General features: G+C 38.0%; 1 pseudogene; it reads right to left on the reverse strand.

The window, feature by feature from the left end:
- The window catches only part of LOC102827482, a 5,818-nt pseudogene extending 1,079 nt beyond the window's left edge, over window positions 1-4,739 (reverse strand).
- Window positions 4,740-6,281: the final 1,542 nt, after the last annotated feature.

Raw genomic sequence — 6,281 nt, forward strand, 5'->3', positions numbered from 1 at the left:
AATCCCCAATCCTCTTGGCTATTTTCCTTCAGCAAACATACTCTTCCTCCAATCCTGCCCTTCATTACTTATCTTTCCCACTGACCAATCTCAATCTCAAACTCTCAAATTCTTCCTTGATAAGAAGATGCCCATAGAGCCTGGAATGAAGGTATTTATGTTTACATGTATCTAGTAACCACTGACTTGTATAGAGTCCTCTCCTGCATGATCTCATTGGATCTTACCCTGACCATCTCTTATCCATTTTCCCTTCAACTCAGGTAGCTCTCAAGTTGAGGTTTTAATTCAAAACCCCAAGTTATAATGATATTAAACATCTTAGAAGATCACTTACAATAAAAAATTTAGGCAAAATCATGCAAAAAATAAATTTCTACTTATTTAAACATTTAGGTGAACCAAAGGAAGAAAGTAGGAAAGAAAAGGGTCTTGAAAGGTGGTGTTAGGTGTCATAGAGTCATTAACAATTCATAGTGACCCTATGCACAACAGAATCAAACAGTGTGGTTCTGTGCCAACTTCATAATTGTTACTACTTTTGAGCCCATTGCTGCTGCAATGGGGCAAAATGATTCGAGTTAAGCAGCTAAACTTTTGTGCCAATCCATCTCATTGGGGGCCTTCCTCTTTTATCTGACTCTCCAATTTACCAAGTGTCTTTCTTCAGGAACTGTCCCTCCTGATAATATGTCCAAAGTATGAGAGATGAAGTCTGGCCATTCTGGCTTCTAAGGAGTGTTCTGGCTGTACTTCTTTCAACACAGATTTCTTTGTTTTTCGGGCAGTCCATGTTACTTTTAATATTCTCCTCCAGCACCATAATCCAAATGCATCAATTCTTCTACAGTCATCCTTATTCAACTGTCCAATTTTCACATGCATATGAGGTTCTCAAAAATACTGTGGCATGGGTCAGGCCCACCTGAGTCCTCACACTAACATCTCTGCTCCTGAACACTTTGTCTTGTGTAATAGATTTGCCTAATGCAATACATCATTTGATTTCTTGACTGCTGCTTCCATGAGTGTTGAGGGTTGATTAAAGTAAGATGAAGTCTTTGATAACTTCAATATTTTCTTGATTTATCTTATTGTTATTTGTTGGTCCAGTGGTAAGGATTTTTGTTTTCTCTATATTGAGGTGTGGAGTCCTGGTGTGGTGCTGTGGGCTAATGCACCACACTGCAGAGCCGTTTGAACGGCAAAGTCAGTGGTTCAAGCTCACCAGCTACTCCTCAGAAATCCTATACAGGGTCATTATGGATTGGAACCGATTCGATGGCACTTAATAACAACAACAACATATTGAGGTGCAACTTATAGCGAAGGCTGTGGTCTTTGATCTTCATCAGTAAGTATTTTAAGTCCTCTTTGTTTTAAGCAAAGAAGGTTGTATCATCTGCATATTGCAAGTTGTTAATGAGTCTTCCTCCAATCCTGATGCCCCATCCTCTTCACATAATCCAGCTTCTCAGATTATGTACTCTGCATACAGATTGAATAAGTATGGTTAAAAAAAAAAATACAACCCTGGAGCACACCTTTCCCAAAAGGGAAGAACATACTTAGCATTTCTCAAGGTGAGAGAACTGAAGAAAAAAAATCAAGCCTCAACTTACAATGTTGAAGAGTTCTATGGGCAAAATATTGAACGATGCAGAAAGAAAGGGTCAGTGTTCAACCATTTCAAGTGGTGGCATATGATTAAAAGCCAATGATACTGAATGAAGGAAGAAGTCCAAGGTGCAATGAAAGCATTGGCAAAATACAATTACAATCCTGTAATTGATGGAGCACAAACTGAAATCTTTCAACAAACTGATGCAGCACTGGAGGCACTCACTCATCTATACAAAGAAATTTGGAAGACAACTACCTGGCCAACTGATTGGAAGAAATCCATATTTGTGCCCATTCCAAAGAGAGGTGACCCAATGGAAAGTGGAAATCATTGGACAATATCATTAACATTACATGCAAGGAAAATTCTGCTAAAGATCATTAGAAAATGTCTACAACAGTACACTGACAGTGAATTGCTATAGAGGTTCAAACCAGATTCAGAAGAGGACATGGAATGAAGAATATCACTGCTGATATCAGATGGATTTTAGCTGAAAACAGAGAATACCAGAAATGTTTTTACCTGTGCTTTATTGACTATGCAAAGGATTGTGAATGTACGGATCATGACAAGCTATGGACAACATTGGGGAGAATGAGTATTCTGGAACACTTAATTGTGTTCATTAGGAACCTGTACATAGACTAAGAGGCAGTTGTTCTAACAGAATAAGGTAACACCGAATGACTTAAAATTAGGAAAGGTGTGTACCAGGATTTAATTCTTTATCCAAACTCGAAAAGTGAGAAGATTGTAATTATAACAGGTAATATATATGCTAGAATTTGGGTTCAAAATGATTCGAGATAAGCAGCTAGCCTTTTGAGGCTAAGTTTATTACACTGTCTTATAAGGCTTCAGACATTACTTGAAATGCTAAACTTCTATATTTTCACTGGCTAAAGCCAGACTCACCTCTTTAATGAACAGAGTTTGACACTTAATGGATTCTCATTTGCGCTAGGAGTCTTGGTGTGGTACTGGAGGGTAAACACTGCTAACTGCATGGTCAGCAGTTAAATCCACCAGCCACTGCTTGGAAACCCTATATAGGGTTGCTATGAATCAGAACTTACTTGATGGCATTTAATACCAACAACTTATGTACTCACTTCTTTAGAATTTAGTTTATTTAATAATAAATGTCAAAAGTGGATGCTACATCAATTGATTCCTATATAAGAAAAAAAGTAAACTTTCTAATAGTAAACAAATATCCTGAAACAAACCAATATTGGAAAGTGTGTGTGTGTTTCATTTTGAAGTACAGACACTGAATTTTTCAGTGTCATTCTGCTAGCAATTCATTCATCCTCTCATTTTATTCATTCACCATGTGTTTACTGAAACCCTCCCTTGTCAAGTACTTGGCTAAGTTCTAGGGATTTAAAGATAAAAGACATTTCTGGTTTCCTGTCTAGATTGAGGATAGATGAAAAGTAGACAATCAAAATAGGAATGGCAGCACAGAGCTAATACTGTTATTCTGGTGTTACTGTTGTTAAGTCCCCTTGAGTCAGTTCTGACTCATAGCAATCCTGTATAGGGTTTCTGAGTCTGTAAATCTTTATGGGAGCAGAAAGCTTCATTTTTCTCCTGAGAAGTGGCTGGTGGGTTTGAACTGCTGACCTTACAGTTAGCAGTCCCATGCTCACCCTACAGTACCACACCAGTGCTCTACGATTACTCTTGTTGTTAAGTGCCATCGAGTTGGTTCTGACTCATAGTGACCCTGTATAGTGTAGCCAAGGATACACTATGAGCTTAAACTTCTGCACTTGCACTTCACACTGACTTTGCAGTCCAGCGCACTGGAGATGGTAAGAGAGAAAATCAGAAACAATTGCTAATTTAGTATAAAAATAATTCAAGGAAGAGCTTCATGGAGAAAAGACATTAACCTGTTTAAGGATGAGTGTGTGACAGCAGACTTAAAATGAGTCCAGGAGAGGACTGAGGAAAGCAAAACCTATCTTAAAATGGGAGCCAGTCTGTGAAACAAGGTACATTTAAGGACTTGAAGAATTTGACTACAGCCCCATGTTTTTGGAATGGCAAGAGGTGAGACAGAAGAGGCAAGAAAGGATATTGGAGAGTCCTGGTGTGGCACGATAGGATATGCATTGGACTGCTAACCACAAGGGGTGGTTCTAACCCACCAACCACTACTTGGAAACCTACACAGGGTCACTGTGAGTTAGAGCAAACTTGATGACACTTAACAACAACAACAACAGCAACACATAAACCTTATTAAGGAAGAGTCACGGTGATTACGTTGAGGGCATTTGAGCAGGGGATTGACAAGATCCTTATTCAATTTATTCAACAGTGTTATTGGAGAATTGTTTTTCTTATGTTTGTCACTATCTTGATCACCAGGTCTTCTCTCTGGATTAATCTTGCTGACTCCTGGTCCCTCCTTCCTGTCTCTGTGCTGTAAACTGTATTTGTCACAGATTTAAAAAAAGTATTTTGTAGCCATTCCTTAATGAGTTCTCCTAGCTTTTTTGTATTTATTATTTAAGTATTAATGGTGGAACAAGACGATAAACTTTAAAGTAAAATACTCTAGGGGAGGAGGCCAAAAAATCAAGGTACCAACTCATTTTCCCTAATTATATAATTAGTGTGCTATGGGAGACTACCTCGGCTGAAAGACACACTGGTTCTCCCAGGCCTCAGAAACTGCAAATCAAGCATGTTTTGGCATTTAGATAGAACAGTACCTGAGTGAAAGTCTGAGATTTGAAAAATGAGAAAGCAAACTTATGAGTTTAGCTTTGCTGATCTTTCAAGAAATCTGGGATTTTCTCTCCCAGAAGATGACGGAGTTAGCCATTTGGTTTGGAGTCTGTCATCGTAACAATGCAGAACGCTCGACTCAAGTCAAAGCAGCCGCAGCTGCAGTTCAGACATATTGTCAGTTGCAGTCAAGTCAGCGCTGATTCATGCTGACTCATGGTTAACAAATGGAAATGTTACCAGGCCCTGTGCAATCTTCATGATCATTGATAGGCTGGTATACTCAAGTCCATTGTTGTAGCTACTATCCTAATCCATTTCATGAAGGGTTTCCCTTTTTTTGCTGACCCTCCCACTTACCAAACATGATGTCCTTTGCTGTGATTAATCTTGCCTGTTGACATGCCCAAAGTGAGCCAGACAAAGTTCAGCTAGTCTTGCTTCTAAGGAAAAATCTAGTTGCATTTTTCTAAGACTGATTATTCCTTCTTCTGGAAGTCCATGGCATATTTAATATTCTTCACCAATACTACAGTCACAATGCATCAATTCTTCTGTCTTCTTTTTCCATTGTCCAGCTTTGGCATGCTTAAGAGGAAGCGGAATAGGCCATGGCTTGGATCAGGCACACTGTAACCATCAAAGTGATAAGCAGGTATTCTGCAGCTGACTTGCCTAGTGCAATATGTCATTCATTTGGTTTCTTCACTGCTGTTTCAGTGGGCATTGGTTGTTGATGCAAAAAGAATGAAATCTATGAAAACTTCAATTTCTTCTCACAACACAAGTGAACAATGAAGACCTGATAGAGTTTCTTGCTTTCCACTTCAATAATAAATGCTTTTTGGTCAATTCAGTTATGGGAAGGAAGAATTTCATGGGATGTCCTGTCCTTCTTCAGAGATAGAAATTGTCCCATTATTCCAACTCGCTCCCAATTTCCTAAAATCAGTGGTATACGTTTTCTTTCTCATTCAGGATTGAAATTCCATATACTTTGAGATATCTTTAGCATCCTTTACTTATACATCAGGGAATTATTCATTCATCAAGGTGACCCATTTCCATTCTTCTTGGAGTCATTTTATTTTATAGCCATATTAATTTAATTCACACTGAAATATCGCTCCACTTTAAGACTGAGGGAAAGCATGCTTATTATTTTTAAACATCTGAAGAGCTCTGGTACAGGTGTGGCTTAAGTTTGATGTTGCTTAAGATGCTGGTGAAAGGTCACAAGACCCAGACTGTTCTGCAGACCATCAGCCAATCACAAGAAAGAGCAAATCTCTCATTTTTCCTTTCAGAGTCCAAGTAATTTCATGTCAGGGAGGTGGTAGAAGACATTTTGACATTAAAAACATGGTTAGATTTGAATCAGATATCCTATAATTATTTGATTAACATAACGAGTAGAGCTGCTAACCTCAAGGTCAGGAGTTCAAAACTACCAGTGGTTCTGAAGGAGAAAGATGAGACTTTCTGCTCCCATAAAGATTTACAGCCTTGGAAATCCTATACAGGGTTGCTATGAGTCGGAACTGACTCCATGGCACACCACCACTATCATTGGTACTATTTATCAAATTTCTCAATATATTAGTGGAAAATTCAGAAGAGATTTAGATATGTAAGAGGAAAACATGTAAGTGTGTTCAATGATACATTTAAATAACTTTGGCCTAATACATATTATTTAGATATTATCTTTAGAACAATTAAAATTAAGCACATATGTCCATCCATCTGCTTTGTAATATTCTGGTAACAATACTCAGTGTTTATATAAACTTTATTTGCTTAGTCCCTACATTATTCTTCTATCATTATAACATATAAATGGCAACACTCTCATAGTTTGTAGAAATGTTTTCATTGATGACCTCTTGGAAAATCAGTTGTTGTTGTT

This window comes from Chrysochloris asiatica, unplaced genomic scaffold, assembly GCF_000296735.1.
Source record: "Chrysochloris asiatica unplaced genomic scaffold, ChrAsi1.0 scaffold00032, whole genome shotgun sequence".
In the NCBI taxonomy this organism is placed as follows: domain Eukaryota; kingdom Metazoa; phylum Chordata; class Mammalia; order Afrosoricida; family Chrysochloridae; genus Chrysochloris; species Chrysochloris asiatica.